We start from the raw sequence: 23,840 nt of genomic DNA, 5'->3' as shown, positions 1-23,840 counted from the left end.
TTCAGGAATCAGTTTCTTTCACTTCAGGTTTTGCCTAAAATTTTACCTTTTTCTTGTGTGTACCTAACTATTTTTAGGCTGAGAGGTTTTGTGTATGCATGTGTTAGACTGAGCTGCAAACTCAGTGCCACTATCCTTACACTTAAAGTGGGTGACTGTTAACCCCTCTGGAATCATGCTGGGGCCATCATGCCTTGATAAAAGGGGCTTGTGTAAGACCTAGGGGTTAAGTGTACTGTCTGATACTACTCTCAGGCTGTGTCTACACTACAAAAATAACTTCGAAGTACAACTTCAAAGTAAGCAACTTCAAAGTTGAGCATCTACACACACCCTACTTCTAAGTTAAACTTCAAAGTAGGTCACCTCTACATTCCTGGGAATGGAGCAAGGACTTTGAAGTTAACTTCAAAATAAGGGAAAATGTGAGTAGACTCTCTGCTGGCTACTTTGCAGTAGTGCCTAACTTTGACGTTCGTTCCTAGTGTAGACACAGCCTCAGCCTCTGCCAATACAAGAGAAATATTTGGACATTAAATTCTAATTTCCTTAATGTGTCAGTATGTCGTTTGGAGACCAATCTAGCTGCTACTGGTAGTAGCATTTTAAGTCTACTGCCATACAAATTTATCTAGGAGTTAGAAAACTTTTTGGGTGTTTGTGAAGTTTATGCAAAAATATTAACACTTCTCAAAAACCTGTTCAGTCAAATGACAAAAACTTCTGACCGTGCAGTAGAGGAATAATGATGGAGAGGAAAATTTGGTTAAAAGAAGATGGGGTTGTTGTCCTGAAATTTAATTCCCTGTGTTTGATTTGCCAGGAATCAACCACATGTTGCCAGCAAATCAGCAAAATACATTATATCAGTTTATCTCACTAATAAGTCAACTGCATATGACAGCTACAAGAAACTTCAGGTATAAAATCAGCATAGGTTTGTAATTGACCTGACTTCCAGAATCTCACGCCTGTGAAAACTCAGGGAATGTGGACAAAATAATTTCATACAGATGACAACATGCTGTATGAAGAGAAATTGAAGCTATGGAGATAAGAGCTGCTGTGAGTACCCAACTGTTGCCTAAACTTGAACTTCAAAATGCAGTTGCAGAGTAGAGTTCACTGTCAACCTTTGCAAGCAACTGGAGGATCTAGTTTCTGAACAGAACCCTCTGAGATTCCCATATATTTCTTTTACCACAAATCCTAAGGTATTCATGGTGTTCAGTCACTCCCACGAATGAGAAGGCTTTGCTGTTCAAAGACTTTTCAGACCGGTATTCATTCTGTCTGGAACTGGGTTATATATGTGCCGACTAAAATTTAACCTGCTATTATTGCCATGAAGGATTTTGCTTTTAGGAATTTGTATTTTTCCTACATGGTAATTCAACACTCATTGTGTTCCTTCCAAAAATAATATGTTAATTCCCCTGAAGCTCTCTCTCTCTCCCTATATTTTCCTCTTCCTCTATAAAATCTGTTTTTCTCCATTGCATTTGTCCTGATATTATGACTCTGCAAACAGTCATGTGGATATGCAGTATATGAATAACCATCCTCCAAGTCCTGCCAGGTATAATGTAACCTTCTTTGCTTAGAATTCAAACCAAGGTTTTTCCCTCTTATGAATTACATGCATGTCCTGCCAGGAAACCCATACGGTAAGTCTGTCTGGCTGAGATACAAGCCATACTGTATGTTTGTACTGTCAAGTAAGGCCATGTGGTCTAAAACAATGGGCTCAGGGGCTCCCAAAGTCTTCTGGGTACTAAGCTACACTGAGATGTTTACACACTGGGTGACCTTCAGTAAATAGCTGACTTCCTTGTGCTTCAAGTCAACCCTGCTAGAAAATTGGGAATGAGGTGACAGGCCTGTTTGATGAATGTTGTGTAAGTGTGTGATATCAGTTTAATAAAATGACTCATGGATATTGGCCCTGCTGTGAAGCCAGTGGCATGTATATTCCACAGAGGACAATTTTGTTAGATTTTTTTCATGACCAAAGATCACTACTTTGTTCACAATCCTGTGCTGTACTACTATTCTATTAGAAAAACAACCCCCACTCCCATCTGCCCTTCTGACATTAGATTCCCTATTATTTGTCTTTTCTCCTTTTAGGATTCTTGGTAGAACAATGTAACTTATTTTTCTACCCTCAAACTAAATGCTTAAAATACTATCCTTTGTTATTATTTATTATTAAAACATCATGCCTTTTTAAAAGTAATCTGGTGTGAAATCTTGGTTCTTGCTTCCTGTCATGGAAGGTGGTATTTAATGTCAGTGACTACAGAAAAGATGGATTTTGGAGATTAGACCCCTGACGCCAGAATCCTTGCAGACAGTCTTCTACAAAGACAAGGTCCAGCTGTGGCTACACCCAGCCTTTTTACCAAAGATCATCTCTGCTTTTCACATTAATTAGGATGTATTTCTACCAGTCTTCTGCTCCAAGCCTCATAGGTCACCAGGGGCCTCTGGTGTTCTACCTGGAGTGCTCCAAGCCTTTCTACAGATTGCCACAGCTAGATGTGGCCACTGCCAATAGAATGAAGGGCCTGCCAGTGTCTGCTCAGCGGCTTTCCAACTGAATCGCCTCCTGTATCTGGAGCTATTAGGAGCTTGCGAGCGTCCCCCTGTCGTCCATTGTCTGAGCTCACTCTACTCAAGCTTGTCAGTGGCCTTTTTGGTGCACGGGCCAATCCATGAAATCTGCAGGGCCGCACCAGGGTCTTCAGTCTCTGTTTACATCTCACAATGCCATCACCCAGCAGACTAGAGGTGGCACTGGGTTTGACAGAGTGGCGCTACAGTCAACATGGCTTTGAACTCCTGCCCTCTGCCAAGGGTAGTGCATGGAATCGCCTATTGTGAAATGGACATGAGCAAGCATTGAAGAAAAGACAGTTTGTTACCTGTTCATAACCGGTGTTTTTTGAGATGTGTTGCTAATGTCCATTCCACAACCTCCCCTCCTTCCCCATTGGCAGAGGCTACGTCTACACGTGCCCCAAACTTCGAAATGGCCATGCAAATGGCCATTTCGAAGTTTACTAATGAAGCGCAGAAATGCATATTCAGCGCTTCATTAGCATGCGGGCGGCAGCGGTGCTTCGCAATTGACGCTTCTTGCCGCCGCGTGGCGCGTCCCAACGGGGATCCTTTTCGAAAGGATGCCGCCTACTTCGAAGTCCCCTTATTCCCATCAGCTCATGGGAATAAGGGGACTTTGAAGTAGGCGGGGTCCTTTCGAAAAGGAGCCCCGTCGGGACGAGACGCGCGGCGGCAAGGAGCGTCAATTGCGAAGCGCCGCTGCCGCTCGCATGCTAATGAAGCGCTGAATATGCATTTCCGCGCTTCATTAGTTAACTTCGAAATGGCCATTTGCATGGCCATTTCGAAGTTTGGGGGACATGTAGACACAGCCAGAGCTTACTGCAAGAAGGAACTGAGTGTGGCAAGGAGTGTACCGTGCCCTTTATACCTTGTCAGGGAGGCGCCAGGCCAGAGGTCACTAGGGCTGCTTCTCCACAGGTATTGCTGAGGGATAAACTTACGCCACTGGTTAGGGTGACCATATCTTCCTGTTCCAAATACAAGACAGGGAGATATGCAGGCAGGAGGAGCAGCTCCTCCAAGCCCCAGGGACCTGGGAAGGAGGTGGCAGCTGCTGGTCCTCCTCCGGAGCCCTGGGGAGTTGGCAACCCCCAGGAATCCCTAGAGACCTGTGGAAGTGGCAATTCCTGAAGTCCTGGGAAGTGGTAGCCACAGGCGATCCCCCTGGGGAAGCCGCAGCTGCCATCCTCCCTGGGAGCCCTGGGGAAGCAATAGCCCCTGGCACTCCCAGAGCCCTGGCGAAGTGGGAGCTCCTGGAGCCCTGGGGAAGTGGCAGCTGCCCATGCTTCCCTAGGCTCAGGGAAGTGACTCCTGCCTGCAGCTGCACCTGCACATCTGCTGGGGGAAAAGTGGGGGGAGGCCCAAATAGGAGACAGTGAGTCCCTTTTAAAAAAATAAGTTGGGATGCCTTTTTGGCCTCCCAGATATGGGACCGTCCCGCCCAATACAGGATGGATGGTCTCCCTAGCACTGGCGCATGTGGCAAACACACACTTCTGTTGTGGAATGGACATGATCAGCACATCTGGAATAACACCAATTACAAACAGGTATTAGTATTAGAGGGGTAGCCATGTTAGTCCGTATCTTCAAAAAGAAGAAGAAATCCTGTGGTACCCTGTAGACGAACAGATATTTTGGAGAATAAGCTTCCGTGGGCAAAGACCCGCTTCATTAGACGCATCTCATGAAGCAGGTCTTTGCCCACCAAAGCTTATGCTTCAAAATATCTGTTAGTCTACAAGGTGCCACAGGACGACTTCTTGTTGTTTTTTTATCATTATTTTCTGAGTTCTCTAGTCTTGTCTAATTTTTGAAAATACATTTTGGGCACCAATCCTGCAATTGACTGTTTTATAGGGGGATTCTTAATTGAAGGACTGGGTGTTTAGATGCTCAGATTTATATGTTTGCATTAGGTTTTGTAGGACTGGGGACCAGTGTTTTGTTGCCCTTAGTACAGCAGGAAGCAAACAGTCGGTGTTTCACTAATAAATAATCCCCCATCAGTATTCAGATTTCAATGAAGATACTTTTGTCGGAATCATTGAATTCCTAGTTCACAGCTTTCATAAGAAACTGACTCATAGTTTTATAAATAAAAATATTTAGAATAAATACGAAATACATCTATTTTAAGTTAAATCAAAATTCTGCCTAAATTTTCAGAGCTTATTTATGAAACAGCAACAAACCTCAGATAAAAGAAGAAATTAAGATTGAGGTCAAGCAAGAAAGCATGTTCTCTCTTTAGTATATTCCAGGAACATTAAGGAATAAAGTCATGTAGGATCAAATTGCCAAGAGTCTGCCCATTTATTGTGGCTAGTGCTCTAGCAGGCTGGTTATTTCTGTCACAGCAATGATTAGTTAAGCAGTGAAGTTTACACCAGGCATGAAACTGGTATATATTTAAACTGAGTAATCCTGAGTATTTTATCAAGAACTGCAATTCCAAGGATCGAGCTATAGAAGATCTGCGGATTTGTTGGTTCAGCTTCCGCAAAAGCCTCCAACTGAAATTCGGGTATAAAAATTGTTTGTACTGGTCTCTCAGCTTTGCAGACAGCCTGGGTGTCTTGTGAAAGATGCAGCAGCCCCTTTGGGGAAACACAGGAAGTGTTTCAGACAGTATGAGGGCTACATGAGCACAAGATGAGGAGAAAGAGTATGTAGAGGCAGACAGATAACAGCCCTTTAGCTAGCTGGGCTAAGCAAGAAATGCAGGACTTTCTGTTAACGCCTATCATGGTTCTGCTAGCACATAATCTGAGAATCCAGAATAACAGGAGGTAATGCCTGCCGCTCAGGAGGGCTGGTGAAGAAGAGGAAACATCCAGCCTCAAGACAGGAATGCATCCATTCACAATTGCCTGTTGGCAGCAGAGATCACTGAGCTTGGGACAGAAAAATTAGTTTTCTTGACAACATAAGAAATTATTTGTAAAATTAATAGATTTTAATGACAGAAAAGACCACTAGGCCATCTAGTCTGACTTGTGCATAGCACATCCCATAGAATTTCACTCAGTTATTCCTTTATTGAGGCTGATGGCCCACAGAAGAGGGCAAAGTGTTGCAGTGAAAGCTGTTCAGCCTCTTACCACTGTTTGCTTCTGCTTGAGGAAATGTCTTTACAAGGTAAGTGTTGGTATAATTACTTTTTTTAAAAATGATTTGGCAGAATTTCTGCCAAATATGTGTCAAAATAATTCAGACATGTCTCCACTGAAATCTGTAACAAATACCCCTGTAAGAGGCTATCACTATAGATTCTATGTCAAAAATACCAGGACAATAGACCAAATATTCAGAGAAATCCAGTTAAATTCCTTAGCTGTGATAAAGCTAGTCCAAGTCATTATCATACCTCCAACCTAAGGAGCCACAACCCTTGCCAGAGAGAGTACAATCAAAGTCTTTGCTCAGATAAAAATGTGTACAACTCTTGTGATATTCAACTCTTCTGAGATTTGAGATTAAACCCCCAGATGCTGGAATTATGTGATTTCATGGGACTCTCAGATTTCATTTTAGAAAGATAAATTCATAGCCATTGTGATTCTAGGAAAAAGCTTGAAATATGACCAAAATGCACCTGAAAATCTTAGGCACCACATAGCAAATAAAAAGAGTCAAAAATATTGCTTTTTAAAATTTTAAGTGGACTTTATGATTTTGAGTAAACCTACACCCCACCATCAACTTATGCCTTGATTACTCCACATGAAAGAGACATTTCTTGGACCCTACAGTACAAATCAAGATTGGCCTGATCAGTACCACACTCTACCGGAAACACACTGATCACTATACTTACTTACACACTTATAACTTCCATCCTGCACGCATAACTAGATCCATTGTTTACAGTCAAGCCCTTAGGTACAATCGCATTTGCTCTGATCAGGTGACAGGGCTGTTCTGTCCTACAGACAACCTACCAACCTTATGAGGAGTCTCACCAACAGCCACAGTCTATACTGTAGGAACACCAGTCCTGGAAGTTTTCCTTGCAACAAAGCCCGCTGCCAGCTTTGTCCACAAATCTTTTATGGAGATACCATCACTGGACCTAACCAGGTTATTCACAGAATCATGGGCACGTTCTCATGTTCCTCAACTAACATCATATATGCCATCATGTGCCAACAATGCCCAGATGCTTTGTATATTGGACAGACTTCAAACTCCCTTAGACAAAGAGTTAATGGGCTCAAAGCAGACATAAAAACACGCCTGATCCACAAACCTGTTAGCCAGCATTTTAATGAAGTGAGCCATTCTGTTAATAACTTAAGAGTTTGCGCGTTACTGAAGAGGAATTTTCACAACAGTCTTGAAAGAGAGACTGCCAAACTCTCTTTTATATTCAAATTTGACACATTAACACATGGTTTGAACTGGGATGGGAATTTTCTGAGTTACTATAGGGGCTCGTTTGCATACTTGGTTTAATTTAATTCTTGACTCCCCCCGCCACTCCTCCACTCTCTGATTTGCTCACCTTGATAATTATTTTTCTGATTTGTCCTCCTTGATTACTGTTTTTGGTTCTCTGTGCCTTAAATACTGAGTCTGTTCTGGTATGGTCTGAAGAAGTGGGTCTGTCCCATGAAAGCTCACCTAAAAAATTATTTTGTTAGTCTTTAAAGTGCTACTTGACTGGTTTTTTGTTTTGATAGTATATAGACTAGCACAGCTCCCTCTCTGTTACTATTGACTAAAGGTGTTTGAAAGCTCAAGAGTAGTAGTGCTGCACGTGAATAACCCTATTGACTTTGCCCGCCACATGAGTCTGTGCAAGGCTGAGATCTACATGTTAGATAGGGACATAAGTCTGAAGAAATTCCTTCAACAATAGTTGAGGGAAATAGTAATACTATAATGTGGTTAACCTAGCTTGGGCGTAGGCACAGCATTATACTTCCGTTAAGAGTTTGTTGTTTAGTTACCTATATCTACTTAGAGCATGAAGATGGTGAACATGAATGATTAACTTACTTTGGGCAGCCCGGCACAGATGAAATTTTGGGAGTGTTTGATTTGAAATGAGAAGAGTGTAGTGTCATGTTGGACTAGAATAGAGAGGGTGTCCTCATGGTGTGTAGGCTGGAAGACCCTGTCATTTAAAGATTATATGGTTTCCAAAAGATCCTTAAACCTCCCCAGCTGATCTTCTTGGTCCACCTTACTTCCTAATGGGCCATAACTGGCAAGAAGATGAACATCAAGAGATCTGGACAAAGCAAGAAATGAGAGCCCAAAACTCTTAGTACATAAGAACATAAGAATGGCCATACTGGGTCAGACCAAAGGTCCATCCAGCCCAGCATCCCATCTGCCGACGGTGGCCAATGCCAGGTGCCCCAGAGAAGGAGAACAGAAGACAATGATCAAGTGATTTATCTCCTGCCATCCATCTCCTGCCCTTGTTCTGAAGGCTAGGGCACCATACTTTATCCCTGGCTAATAGCCATTTATGGACCTAACCTGCAAAAATTTATCAAGCTCTTTTTTAAACCCTAATAGAGTCCTGGCCTTCACAGCCTCCTCGGGCAAGGAGTTCCACAGGTTGACTGTGCGCTGTGTGAAGAAAAATTTCCTTTTATTAGTTTTGAACCTACTACCCATCAATTTCATTTGGTGTCCCCTAGTTCTTGTATTATGGGAAAAGGTAAATAATTTTTCTGTATTCACTTTCTCCACACCATTCATGATTTTATATACCTCTATCATATCACCCCTCAATCGCCTCTTTTCCAAACTGAAAAGTCCCAGTCTCTCTAGCCTCTCCCCATATGGGACCCGTTCCAAGCCCCTAATCATCTTAGTCGCCCTTTTCTGAACCTTTTCTAATGCCAATATATCTTTTTTGAGGTGAGGAGACCACATCTGCACGCAGTACTCAAGATGTGGGCGTACCATAGTTTTATATAGGGGAAGTATGATATCTTTTGTCTTATTATCGATCCCTTTTTTAATAATTCCTAACATCCTATTTGCCTTACTAACTGCCGCTGCACACTGCGTGGATGTCTTCAGAGAACTATCCACTATAACGCCAAGATCCCTTTCCTGATCTGTCGTAGCTAAATTTGACCCCATCGTGTAGTACGTGTAATTTGGGTTATTTTTTCCAACATGCATTACCTTACACTTACCCACATTAAATTTCATTTGCCGTTTTGCTGCCCAATCACTCAGTTTGCTGAGATCTTTTTGTATTTCTTCACAATCTGTTTTGGTTTTGACTGTCCTGAACAACTTGGTGTCATCTGCAAACTTTGCCACCTCACTGCTTACCTCATTTTCTAGATCATTGATGAACAAGTTGAACAGGATCGGTCCCAGGACTGACCCCTGGGGAACACCACTAGTTACCCTCCTCCATTGTGAAAATTTACCATTTATTCCCACCCTTTGTTTTCTGTCTTTTAACCAATTCCCGATCCATGAAAGGATCTTTCCTCCTATCCCATGACCACCTAATTTACATAAAAGCCTTTGGTGTGGGACCGTGTCAAAGGCTTTCTGGAAATCTAGGTATATTATGTCCACTGGGTGCCCCTTGTCCGCATGTTTATTAACCCCTTCAAAGAATTCTAATAGATTAGTTAGACACGACTTCCCTCTGCAGAAACCATGCTGACTTTTGCCCAACAATTCGTGCTCTTCTACGTGCCTTGCAATTTCTTTACTAGTGTTTCTACTAATTTGCCTGGTACTGAAGTTAAACTTATCGGTCTATAATTGCCAGGGTCTCCTCTAGAGCCTTTTTTAAATATTGGCGTTATATTGGCCGTCTTCCAGTCATTTGGTACCAAAGTGGATTTAAAGGATAGGTTACAAACCACTGTTAATAACTCCGCAATTTCACATTTGAGTTCTTTCAGAACCCTTGGGTGAATACCGTCTGGTCCTGGAGACTTGTTACTATTCAGCTTATCAATTAACTCCAAAACCTCCTCTAATGTCACTTCAATCTGAGTGAGTCCCTCAGATTTGTCACCTAAAAAGGCTGGCTCAGATTTAGGAACCTCTGTAACATCCTCAGCCGTGAAGACTGAAGCAAAGAAATCATTTAATCGCTCCGCAATGGCACTGTCTTCCTTGATCGCTCCTTTTATATCTTTATCGTCCATATTCAAGCAAGAATCATTCCTGCATGCAATAAGCCCCTTCTTCCATAACTCAAAAGCTTTCAGGGAGGTGGGCCTGAAGGGAAGATGATAGCCTACCCTGATGGTTTAAAGGAGTGACACTAAAGGTTCTGTGACTACTCCAAGGAGTTACATAAGCATTTCTTCCTAGAGCTGCTTCCAACTGCACATAATAGGTCATGGACCCACTACATGTGGCCATGCACATTTTCATGGTACCAAGTGCAAACAACTCTAAAAGTGAAGGAATTTTAGCTATCCCCCAGCTTGGGTGTACCTCAGTCTATAATTTCTTTTTGCTGCCTATGTGTGTTACTTTTTATAAGTACAAAGGTTTTTTGTCTGTAGTTTTAGAGCTGTACGTTTATGTACACATACATAGTGATGAGTTATACAGCATGCCATAAATCAGTTCTCTGAGAAGTTTTGTCCATGGCTTTTTAATTCTTTGTCAGCTTCATGGCACAAGTGATGTACAAATATCATTGAGATGCTGCATAGAGGGATGTCATTGTTTTATTAACCTAGAAGCTGCATTGCTGAACAAACTGATGGTCCATGTCTAGGTCAGTATCAAATGTTGCTGCTTCAAAGGACTGAATAAAATATCCATAAATCACCTATAAGTCCACTGAACAAACATCTTCTCTACCCCATACTACTTAGTGGGCTGATGCTTGAGGTCAATAGCCCTTGTAATTTTTTCTACAATAAATTCTAGTTTTTCAGGTGCAACTAACCTTTTGGAGAAAATATTTGCAGTTTTTATTTTCAAAGTGCTTCCTGGTGGTTTTGTACATTTTTTAGGTTCTCTCAGGGCTATAACAATATTCAGTGTTTATACACAGTTAGATTTCAGTTACAGTTGTGACTGATTCTAGCTGACATGAAGTATTAATTGAAGCATTTCAGAGCTGTTGCATTTCCTAGACTTTTGGGTCATACATCTCTCCTTATTCTGCTTCACCTTGGTATACTGGCTACCCAGCATGTCCATCATATATTGGTGCCATCTCACCCTGCTTATCTTGTGAGGTTTGGTAGAATCAGAACCCTGGTGTAGCTCCAGTAGGAAAAATTCCATTGTGCCCAACTGTCTGGCACCTTAGATGGTCAACTGCACGCAGGGAAACTGTGTGTAAAACTGCATCAATTTACATTCATTTTGCAAAGTGTAAATGATACTTTTTGGTGCTATTGAAACACAAATAACCTTCAAGATCAGGATCACTGGAAGAAAGGAATGTTCTTTATCTTATCTCCCCATTAAACAGAATTATAGCCAATTAGTTCATTTTAGCCACTGATAATTTTATTATGTGATGCTATTGTCAAATTATATGCTATTTTCATTATATATGTATGTAGACTAAGTAGATTTGAGTCGTAGGATTATAAAAGTATAGGATTAATAAATATTTAGGAGTATGAGTGTATATTAGATATCTGAGTAAAGCATGGCTGAAATGCAAGACCTGTGGTCAGTAACATTTTCGTTTAGCCATATTAGGCCAGAGGCTTAGGTATGCTTGACAAGTGGGTGGCGGGGGCACCCGTGGAAATAACGCTATGCCCCGGGACAGTTACTGTTGTCATTATCCTTGGACTTTGTGTATTCCTGGAGCTGAGAGCAACATCAGGTATGGAAATTGTATGGCTGGCTGAGTAGGGAAGTTTGGGAGTCTGTGTCCCCACCAACAGCCAGGTGTGGCCAGACCCCTGCCCCCATTCAGCTGTCCTACTCCCTGCTCGCTGACCCTACAAGACTCCTGCCCCCATCCAAACCCCCTCCCCTGCTCCTGTTCCCCACCACCTAAATGTCCTTCTGCAGTTCTGTCCCCATCTAATTCCCCTAAGATTCCTGCTACTCCACAGCACCCCAGAGTTCCCACCCTTCTATTACCCCTTTACCCCCAACCTTTGACTACTCTGGGCCTCCCACCCCCATCTACCACCCCTGCTTCCCATCTTCTGACTGTCCAGACCATCAGGGCTGGCAGCACTGCAGCCGCACCACCTAGAACTGGCTATGCAGTGACCATGCTGCCCAGGCACTGGGGGGAGCTGAGAATGTGGGGTGGAGAGCAGAAGGGGAAGGGTCAGGGACCATCCTCCCTGGGCAGCCAGGTCACCAGCTGCACCTGCTCCCACACTGCACAGGAGTTGGGCTGGATCCTCCTGGCAAGGCCGTCCTGACCCGAATCCACAGAGATCACTTGGGGGGCAGGCGTGAAGGGTCCAGCAGGCCATATGTGGCTCTGTCCTAGAGCGTCCACATTTAAGGAAAGCTCCAGAGTTCATTTGATTGCCTTGAACTTCAGGTTGTAGCAGTCCAGAGCCAAACCCACTCTGGGGCAATGCATCACTGAATTCACTTTAAATAAAGTGAGAGGCTACAGAATACAATGAAACAAACTGCATAGGCTCAGCTATGAGTGAATGTAGATACACAGCTTCTCTAAATGCCGATAGAGAGAAAGCTTTTTATTTAATACCTACGAGCTGCGCCTACACTACAGCGATCTGTCGACAGAAGTCATTGTCAGAAGATATCTGCCGACAAAACTTCGGTCAACAGCTTGCGGCCACACACAAATGTGGAGCACTCTGTCAATCCCGTCTGTCGACAGAGATCAGCCAGGCTGCCCAGCTGCTCTCTCAACAGAGTGGCCACCTGGAAGCACAGCAGACAGGGCTGCCCGCTGACCTGGAAGCCTTGTCTGTTGACAGAGGGACCCCCAGACCATCCACATGGCTTTTCTGTCGGCAGATTCTCTTGACAAAGGCTTTCTACCTCATGGAGGAGAGACAAAAGGCTGTTGACAAAAGTACCAATTTCTGTCTACAAAAAGCATTTTTAGTGTGGCTGCTCCGTGGGTTTTGTCAACAAAATGCCAGTTTTGTCAACAAAACCCTCTAGTGTAGACATGGCCATAGAGAATGCATGAGAGGGTTATCCATAGGAAGAATTGCCAGAGAAGACCCAATCCTATAAGCTTTCACTGAGATATCCTTTCGTCTCGGGCCTGGTCTACACTGAGGCTGGGGGAGGCCTAGATCTAAGTTATGCAACTTCAGTTATGTGAATAGCATAGCTGAAATAGTTTGTACACCAAAGCCTTGTACACAGTTGAAATAGTTTGTACACCCTTAGAGCTAGTTTGAAAACCAAAGGTTGGTAAACCTTTTCTAGGGATCTTTTAAGGATCTTGAGGTGGGGCAAATGCATTAGGAACTTCCAGATACATCTATGATCAAATTTTTATGTGGAATATAGTGAGTTTGATGAGTTAAGGAAAATTCATGAAATGTGTCACGGCCTACAGCACTCGTGTGAGATGCTTCATTCTAATATATCGTGCATCACACTAATCTTCTCAAATTACTGCTGAAATGCTTTTGCTGACCATAGTGAATCCCACCAATGCCAGATGTCACACATTAGGATTATTCCTGAGGCAGAGATTCCTACCTTATTTGGAACTGGCTTTGTATTTCATAGCTAAATGTTGTTCTGCAGAGGTGTTACTAATGGGCCCATGTGAAAGAAGATGCAGCTATCTTACCTGACATTGATTTACCGGTGTTAAGAATTTTTGTTTGATGTTGTACTATGACACTACTTATTCCTAAGGTGAAATCCAACTGCTTAATTTGCGTGTTTTTTCTTCAGTAAACTGAGTAGACAGAATAAGATGGTTCATTGCAAGTGGGGTTGGAGCCAGAGCTGCAGGGGGTTGAGCAGGGCCATTGGAGCCGGGGCTGGGGAGGTTGGGTGGGGGGCTGGAGCTGGAGCCAGAGCCACAGACAGGACAGGGAGGGGTTGAACTGTGTCTGCAGTGGGGTTGGAGCTGGGGCTTCCCCACGCTGGTGCAGCCGAGAGCTGGACTGTGCGGCGGCTCTGGCTGCCACCCACAGCTCGAGGAAGCCAAGAGCTTCGCTGGCAGGGCAGCAGCCCTGTTCCTTGCGCCCCAGATAGTGACCATCCGTCTCGTTTTGGCCGGGATGGGGGTCATTCTCCATGTCCCATATTTGGCCAGGGGAGATATGGTCACCCTACTTACATGTTCTCAGTCAAGTGACTTCAATTACTACAGTTGAATTATAACTAAACAGAAGTATTTATTGTAATGTCAGGGTTCTAATTATATTACAGTTGATCACTTAAAATAGATTTAGATCAAAATCTGATTTGAGATCCATTTTGTATGTTCCTTAAAGTACAGCTTTTGATGGCATTATCTTCATTTATGCCATTGCAGGTATCCAATAATAGTTTTTTAAAGACAGCAGGATTTTCTCTTCTGGAGGTATAGTTGATCTATAATCAAGACTCAGTGGGTATGTTACCTATGAAGACTTTGCTGTGTCTTTGTACAGGTTGCTCTAGTGTCTGCCAGAGTTTGCACTGTAGCTCAGCTGTTTTTGCTCCACTTAAATGGCACCATTCAGTTTATACCATATCTATTGAAAATTAATAAGATTTTTCTAAATTAAATTCTCAAAGGGTTTTTCAGAAAGCTAGTACTTAGCCCAGAAGAAAGAGAAATAGCACTGTTTATTTTCAGTTTTTATACAGCACTACTATAAATGCACAACAAAATGAAGTATTAGGCCATACAAGAGTAAATGAGTAAAATGAAAATGAAGATCAGCATGCACAAAAGAGCAGCCCTTGTCATAACTCTTTATTTAGTGTTCAGCTCGTTTTCTCCATAGTATTGCTTTTGTTGTTGATTGTCTACCTTGAAATGTATATTATCATCATGGAAACTTGGCTCATGCATTCCCATTCCAGAAGCAATTTATTTCACAAAATTGGTATGACTGCGTATTCATTCATTAGGGAAATTTTTTTAAGGGTTGTTGCAGCTGAATCGACATTTTTTTGGCATGTGGCTCCTCTGCACTGCTAGGAAAATATATTCCTCATGAATATGGACTAGGTATGTGAATAAGCATAGTTACCTTTTTCCTCCCAACAACATTATACTTTTATTGTGAAGGCCCACAGTAGTATTAATACTTCTGTGACAGAATAAACCCCTTTGTTTATGCCTGAGACCCAACACTATTTAATAGTGTTTGTACAAGGTATTCCTTGCAAAATAGCATTTCAAAACATGTTCATCTGTATTGTCCTCTGAAAATGTGTGGCAAGAATAGACCTGAAATTTAAGATTTCTCTATATGGTGTTATTAACACTTGTTTCAAACCCCACAGCCCTGCCCAAACAGAAGTTGACAGAAATGTTTATCCTAAATAGAGAAATGTGTGCTTGCCTTAATTTGCATTTAAACAGTAAACAGAGTCATTGGGCAGGGATGAAAAACAAGAGGGGATTAAACATATAAAAAACAATCTACCCTTCCACCTAGACCAGGGGTTCTCAACCAGGGATGTGTGCACTCCTCAGGGTACACTGATGTTCACATCAACTCATCTAAATATTTGCCTACTTTCACAACAGGCTACAAAAAAAGCACTAGTGAAGTCAATACAAACTAATCTTTCATATCGCCAGTGACTAGTTCATACTGCTCCATATACTATGCATTGCACAATATGTAGACCAGGACAATATTTATATTTCAATTGATTTATTTTAAAATTATGTGGGAAAAATGAGAAAGTAAACAATTTTCAGTAATAGTGTGCTGTGACAGTTTTGTATTTTTGTCTGATTTTGTGAGGAAGTAGGTTTTACAGGAGGTGACTGTTGGGGTATGCAAGACAAATCAAAGTCCTGAAAGGGGTACAGAAATCTGGAAAGGCTGAGGGTCACTGACATAGACTCATTGTCTCCTGGTTCCTAGCTGGAAATGTTTTTCAAGAGAGGGACTAGCACTATAAACAGAGGGACAAACAGCAACATACCCTTCCTCTCTCTCCCTGCCCATCACTTGCACTGAGCCTTAAGAGGCAAAGGATGCAGCCATTAAACTACAGGGGGAGGGATTTTGCCCTAAAGAACTTGGTCAGTAAGACTGCTCGAAGCACCTTGCACAAACACTTTGCTTCGAATGTAATGTAGGTGCTGTTCGATAGCAGTAAGTGTTTTATCTACAGCAGAGTTCAAAAAGGAACTAGACAAATACTTGAAGGATAGGTCCATCAAAGGCTATTAGCCAGTATGGGCAGGGATGTTGTCCCTAGTCTCTGTTTGCCAGAAGCTGGGAATATGCAAGAGGGGGTGGATTGCTTCATGATTGGCTGTTCTGGTCTTTCATTTTGGGGCATCTGGCATTTGCCACTGTTGGAAAAGAGGCTATTGGGCTAGATGGACCTTTGGTCTAACCCAGTATGGCCGTTCTTGTGTTCTTACATTCTAATCTTTATTATTCTTATAACTGTTCTGACTTTTGTGTCTCATTGCTTGTACCCACTTAACATCTATCTCTCTGCAGTTAAACTTGTTTTAGCTAAGCCAGTATGTACAAACTGAAGTGTCTGGGAAACTCCGTTTGGGGTATCCAGTTTTAAACTTATTCGTTCCTTAAAGGAATGGTGGATTTGGTATATTTGTGCTGTCCAGAGAAGGCTGACAGTATAGGGCATGTTTATAAGTGGAAATCTATTGCTGATGGTGCATTGGGGTCATCCTGCAGCATAGCCAAGGCTGGTAAGAGCCATGGAGTGGCTGGCTTGCTGCTGCACACAGAGGCTGCATCTACACCAGTAAGTTCTTTTGGAAAATCAGGCCCTTTTCTGAAAGAACACACGCACAATGTCCACGCACAAAATGTGCTCTTTCGATCCAAAATCAAAATAATGTGGCTCTTCCTCCGGAAACTCTCTTCCGCTCCCGGATCAGGAAAAGTGCCTCCTTTTGAAAGCTGCTTTCAAAAAAGAAAATAAAACAGGAAAAAAAAAAGTTTAGATGCTCTGCGGGCCCTTTTTTTTTTGAAAGAGCAGTCCTCATGGTGACAGATTTTTTGATCCCTGGCCAGCTCTTTCAAAAGAGCAGATCGATCTTTTGATCCCCTTTTTTTTGTGTGTGGACATGCTCTTTTGCTTGCTGCTGTAGCCTTCAGACTGGATGGCTCACAAAACAGCCTCTAGCATGTAAGTGACTCTGCGTTAAACACATACTGCTGGGTGGGAAGGGGTCAGGGCCAACTGGCACACAGGAGAGCTTCAGTCTTAAAACATGAGCCCTAATGAGGCATGGGAGAAAGGAGCCTAAGGTCTAAGAGGTTTTCCTTTGTAGGGAATCATCTAGTTGTTAACTTATTTGCAATACAATAAGGACAGGAATGTGTAAGACATATTGATTTTTCTAATCCTTATGTTTTAATTTCTTGTTGTCATTACTTAGGGGTTTTTTTTAATTCAGTAGCCAAGTAAAAATATAGATGTTTCTATTTGCATTAGCACTTACAGTCCCCACTCTGGCTGTATCTACATGAGAAGTTGTTTTCAAAATAATCTGTGCTATACAAAATTCCTTATTCCGAGCTTGGTACCATCCAAACTGTTCAGAATAAACAGCTATTCTGAAAGTTCCTTTACCCCTTGTATGACGAGGGGGCAAAAGAACCACAATACTGTGCTCAAAATGGCAGCGCTTATTCTGAGTGTGGGGAAAAGCCACATTGATGCTATTTCAGGACATATTTGTATCCCAAAAAAGCAATTGCCATGTTGGCATAGCCTCAGAGACCAGAGCTCCATGTGGTAGGCATTGTACACACACACACATAGGGTGCGTCTACACTTGCATTCCTCTTTCAAAAGCGGTATGCAAATGAGGTAAACAAAAATGCAGATTAGGCACAAATTTGCATGCCAGACACCTCATTTGCATATTCTTATTTCAAAGTAGCTTCTTTCGAAAGAAGAAAACCAGTGTAGATGCTGCTCTTTAGAAAGTAAACCCCATCTTCGAAAGAATCCTTCTTCCCTTTGTTTATTTCTCGTTAAATAAAGGGAAGAAGGTTTACTTTCTAAAGAGCAGCATCTACACTGGTTTTCTTCTTTCGAAAGAAGCTACTTTGAAATAAGAATATGCAAATGAGGTGTCTGGCATGCAAATTTGTGCCTAATCTGCATTTTTGTTTACCTCATTTGCATACCTCTTTTGAAAGAGGAATGCAAGTGTAGACGCACCCATAGTTTTACTGATGTAACTTTAAATAAACAGTATGAAGCTGTCTAAAATCTGACTAGGTTTTAAAATTATTATAATTTCCAGAGTAATATTATGTGGTTCATTTTTGAACTAATTTTAAATAAAAGTTAAATTTATATTGATTAAAGGCAGCATTCTGTGATCTGTTGCAACAGCCTGTAATTATCTCTAATCCCATATTATGCATGTGGATCAAAGATAGAGGTACATAAAATAAGCTCCATTAATTTTAAATTACATTAGGAACAGAAGAGTGAAAAAAATCAATGTATGATACATGATAAAAGACAGACTTAGAAGTTTATTTTATTTGCAGTTGTCTCACAGATTCTATTATCAGGAAGAGTAAAATTATTAAAACACTTTGCACCTAATAGAAAAGGTTTTGTTAATTGATGACTGAAAATCTCTGGTTCAAATACTCCATTTGGGTTCTCTTGGTTTCATCAGTTCTTATATTTTGTAATTTCTAGGATGGACATTAGTGGTACTTAAGATAATGCCTGCTTCTGTAAGCCTTTACTCACATGAATGGCCTCATTTCAGCCAATGGGGCCTGTAGTAATTTTCTTTATCCAAACTGCCCTGAAGTCATTTTTGATTTGATGTTTATTAGGTATGTGGGTGATTGTTGGGCCATGAGGCCAATTCAGGACCTGGGGAGGTTGGGCCAGAGCTAATTAAACATGAAGCCTCGGCAGGGAGAAGCTGGATAGCATGAGAAAGAGCAGAAGTCTGGAGGAGAAGGGCCTTGCAGGCAGAGAATAAAGAACTCTGAGCTCTCTTGCTAGCAGAGAGCGGAGAGATCAGTGGGAATAGCAGCCTTCTGCTGGATGAGGAGGTAGCCCAGGGTGAAAGAGTTGGAAGACTGGATAGGTGGGCGCGAGTTCCTGTGGCCGACCTGGACATAAAAATATAAACCAGACCTCTGGGAGGAGTTTTCAGAGGTGCTGAGTGAAAAGCTTGAAGGAAGGCTTGTGCTTACCTAGTTCACAAGTATATGACGAGGACTGATTAATTAGGTGCAACCCATGAGGAATTTTGAACAGAAATGCCGTGCATTGTGATTATTTTATTTCTTTTACTGTGGGGCTTGCAATTGCTTGTAATGCACATCTACAGAGTACTGTCTGGGTAGATAAAGGTTCAGATTTGTTTTCTTAGATTAACGCCTGACAAATCATGGCATTTTCACACTGTCCTGCCCTCAATACCTATTTATTTTGACTACCGCTGGCTAGACATAGATTTCCCCAACGCATTCCCTGTAACATATTTTTCTGTATCATCTGCCATCAGGTTTGCTTTATCAGGCTAAATTACAGCTTTTATTACCCCTTACAGCTGCTCCAAAATCACTGGTTACAAATAAATAGCAGGAAGGTTTAATCAAATGGCCAGATTTTCCAAACTAAAAGTTAAGCTCCTAAATATGTAATTTTTAAAAATATAAGTGGCCTGGATTTCAGAAGTACAGAGCTTCTAAAAATTCCATTAAAATTCCAGGATTAAAAATCATGGCTAGTAGATCATCTAAGCACCATACAATATACACAAAATCTGCTTTTAAAACACAACACAATCAGTTCTCACTTCTAGTGAGAAGCTGCCTAAGGCCTTTTCAGAGCACGGAAATTTAAAAGATCAATAATCTAGTCTCCCAACTGCCACTTTACAGATTTTCCTATTGAAAAAGGTGTCTATTGGACAAATCACATATTCATCTGACAAGGCTTCATTCAGCATATAATTGTATTTCACCAGACTGGAAATCAAAGTTCACCAGTATTAGTTCTACCAATTCTCAGTGTTATCATGGTGGATACTTCCCTTCAGTCCTCGCACAATTTTTTTTCAGAGGCTACCATTATGGTTGCCAATTTTGGCTGGATGTATTCCTATAGGTTTTATCATGACATAATCTTTAATTGACGCTTAAACTTTAATTCCTGGAGACTCCAGGCCAATCTTCAAAGGTTGTTATGTCTGATGACCTTGTTAGAATATTGCGTTACTGTTCAAAGTAAACCAGCTTATTCGCAAATCCAGTAATCACGATGAACTTGAGCTTGATATAGTCACTACAGTATATTGCATAAACAGAATCGGGAGTGGTGAGAAAGAACAGAAAAAAAGGCTCAAATACTAAGCTGGTGAGGGGTATAAACTTATCTAGATAACTATTAAAATTGGGTGCTAGAGCTGAATGGGTGGTTCTAAATGACTGGTTAGGACAGTCTCATGTGGGTAAGCCAGGTCCAGTTCTCTAATCGGATGTGTAGTGGGGACTTCAGCCTGGCCCTAGTCACTCTGGTATTGGCAATCCTGGGTTGCCACTCTCTCATTGCTTTTGTAATTTTCAAACAAGTGGTCTGCTGCAAACGGTTTCAAAAACTGAGCTGATTGGTGGTCCCAGTCCCATGAAGAAATTCATGATTGAATAGTGCAAATGCTGGAGATGTGGAGTATAGATATGTCTATCCTTCAGGCTGGAGGGAGAGGGGGCAATTCCCTGTCTGAGGAGCCATACTTATATGAGCTCTGATACTGCCACAGGGGACAAGACCATTTTCCAAAAATCTGAAGCTCTCCCTGGCCTTTATGCAATATGTGGAGGGGTAGAAAAGGTTCCTTGCACCAGTCATCCTATTCATACAACGTCCAGGACTGATATCACCTCAGTATGTCTGAGACCTAGTCAATCTTAATAAGTAGAGTTCTGAGCAGGGTTGTACAGATTAGAACTAGTTCAGATATGTCTACACCAGTGTTCCCTTTAAGGTGATTGTTTGGGTGGCCACCTAGAAGAGAATCAAGTGCTCCCCACCTGATCAGGAGACTGCTGAATGGGTGGGTGGACCAATATTCCCTCTAATTTTTTCCACCCATGTATGGAATACATTTTGTTATGTGCACCAAGGCATGTGCAGATGTGGGCAATCATACCCTATTACTCTAGAGTCGGCATATCCTAAAAGACATGAATTTAGATCTGATCTGCTCTCCTTAAAGAAAATAACCCAGCTCTTTTACATGTAAGGGCCTGTTCCCACTGACAGTGTGTTTGCAACGAGAAGAAAAAATCACTTAATTCACCTCTGTCCAGCAACAAGGAAAACGAGGGGAGGGTGGGGATTAAGCATTTCTCTATAAATCACTCTTACAGAAATCGGTAGTTTATTTTTTTTTTAAATCCTTTATCTACTTCAACTTCTGAGGAATATGCTTAAAAGCAAATAAGCCCACTTTTCCATTTTCTCTCTTAAAGGACATTGTCATCCTTTATATCCATTTATTTTATGCACTGCACAAGCATTTAGTAGCACCAGTCTTGGATCATGGTCCTGTGGAACTAGTTTTCTGTACATATACCCAATAAAATGACCATCCCTGCCACAGACCTCACAGTCTAGGTTGGAATGTAATATTCTGTGACTCTCTCTAATCCTGTTATGACTAGTGATGAAGCTTAAACATAACCACCAGTCTTTTATGACAGTTTTGAAAGGCACTTATGATGCATCCAAACGAATCTCTGATATAACTCCAGCAGCTACCAACCGCACAAAGGCTTTGTTATCATCCAAGCTAGTTCTCCAGCAGTAGTACTAGACAGGATTTCTATAAGGTTGTCAAACTTGCCACATTCCTAACCAGTGAGAAAGGAACAGAAGAGAGTGGACCCTTTTAGCTTAGGTAATTAGAACGGCTTTAACCCTCTCACTCTGTAGTGCACACTGCTGCTGACTGTCACAGAAAGCGCCTCAGCTAAGTCACCCAGCACTGCTTTAGTTCCAGTGCAAAAAATCAGAAAAAACAAAACCACCTCTGCCTCCCAAGCCAGTATTTGACAGACCCATAGGTAGGACAAAACAGCAGACTTGTTTTTAATGTGTTGAAGCTGATCAGTATAATAAATGGTTGGGGATCTTGGGATTTTTCCTTTTTTCTTTTTTTTTGCATGGTTTTTCTTATCCCCAGTTTGAAAGGATTCCATACTTCTATAATTCAATGTTGTGTTAGATCTAGTTTAAAGGGCCATCTTGTAACACTGCTGTTATGTTATTATTGCTTTGAATGTTTCTTTTTTGCGGGAAGACTGCTGAAGTATTCTAGCTGTACCCAGACTGGCAGGGTTTTTTTCCTTTCACAGTCTACTAAATAATTTGTTGTCCATAATATATCCATAAAGAAATGTACCTGTTTTCACAGTTATTTTTGATATCACAGATATATTTTTGATTGTTTCAGAGTGAAAGCAGTGGTATGTGGTCACACAAGCTCACATCTGCAAGTCTAAATTGCGCTATTTATGAAGGATGAGTTCACCTATATTTCAAACAAAAATTAAGAGATTACTGAGTAAGGTTTTATTCTTGTATTATGCAGGAGGTCAGACTAGGGGTTCTACCATAGCTGTAGCTAATCCACCTCCGTGAGAGGCAGTAGATAGGTTGCTGAAAGGATTTTTTTGTCAATCTAGGGCAGGGGTCTACAACCAAAGTAGGAAGAAGAGCCATTTTTTCAAATTCAGCTACAAAATCAATCCTTCAAGAGCTGCAATGCATGTGAATATGAGACAGTCCTCAATAAATAACATCAAACCTTTCTTTTTGTTACCCTTCTTTTAAGAACAGGGCGCACACAATCCCTGTGTCTACACAAGCCCCTTCCTTTCGAAAGGGGCATGTTAATGGGGGGTTCAAAGGATGCTAATAAGGTGCTGCGATGAATATGCAGCGCCTCATTAGTATAATGCCGCCCGTGGCAATTCGAAAGTGCGGCTTTTCGAATTGCGCGCCACCTGTGGAGATGGGACCTTCCAAAAGGACCCCCCCAGTTTTCGAAAGCCCTTCTTTCTAACACCGGATAGGAAGAAGGGCTTTCGAAAACTGGGGGGTCCTTTCAGAAGGTCCCATCTCCACGGGCAGCGCGCGATTCGAAAAGCCGCACTTTCGAATCGCTATGGCCGCCATTATGCTAATGAGGCGCTGCATATTCATTGCAGCGCCTCATTAGCATCTTTCGAACCCGCTTATTAACATGACCCTTTCGAAAGGAAGGGGCCCGTGTAGACCCAGCCGACGAGTTGTACCAGTTAGAAAGTTAAGTTACCGCCATATCCAGGCTTTAGCCACCTCATCCTGAGAACCTGGCCCCATTCCCAGGCTTGTTCTCTCTGGTGTGAAATGTGTCTAACCAGAAGGCTCATTCTGTATCTTTTACTCCATGTGTAACATTAATATGTTCTTTTTAGATTTTCTTTCTCCTTACAAACAAGCTTACTATAAATAGACAAAATGGAAGTACTTTGAAGTGATTTTTTTTCCTTCTAGAAGAAGACTTCATTTGACTAAGGAATGATACTGAAGCAAGTTGAATACTATAACTAACTAAAGCTGTGAAGCAGTAAGAAATAATTACTATTACCAACCAGTCTAGAAGTAAAATAAACAAACCATTATCTTCCACTCCTTAAATTAGCTGGATGTTTTGTCTCATTTGGATGCTTGTTTTAGAGCTATGGAAAGCTTCCTAATAACAGGATACACATATAACCCCTCGTTCTAAAATAACAATAGCAACAAATTAGGATCCTTGTTTTATCTTGTTCATTGATTCATCACTTTTCTTGAATCAGTGATTACTTTAATGAACCTATTATCTTTTTATGGTAATTACAGGTATGCACTGCTGTCTTCTGCCCATGGGAAGGGCTTGGGAGAATATAGGTTGTTAGGAATGTGGGCATTTTTGGTATTTATAGAGATCACATTTCATAGATAAAAACTTTTAAAGCTATTCAGGCACCACATATCTCAGTCAGACTTTGGGTACTGAGACTGCGCCTCTGAAAGTCCCCGAATGCTCTTCAATGTCATGTACTCATGCAAGTTCCTCTACTTTGTAATACTAT

This window comes from Carettochelys insculpta, chromosome 1, assembly GCF_033958435.1.
Source record: "Carettochelys insculpta isolate YL-2023 chromosome 1, ASM3395843v1, whole genome shotgun sequence".
Lineage (NCBI taxonomy): Eukaryota > Metazoa > Chordata > Testudines > Carettochelyidae > Carettochelys > Carettochelys insculpta.
The sequence above is the reverse complement of the archived record's forward strand: the minus strand, read 5'-3'. Positions refer to the sequence as shown.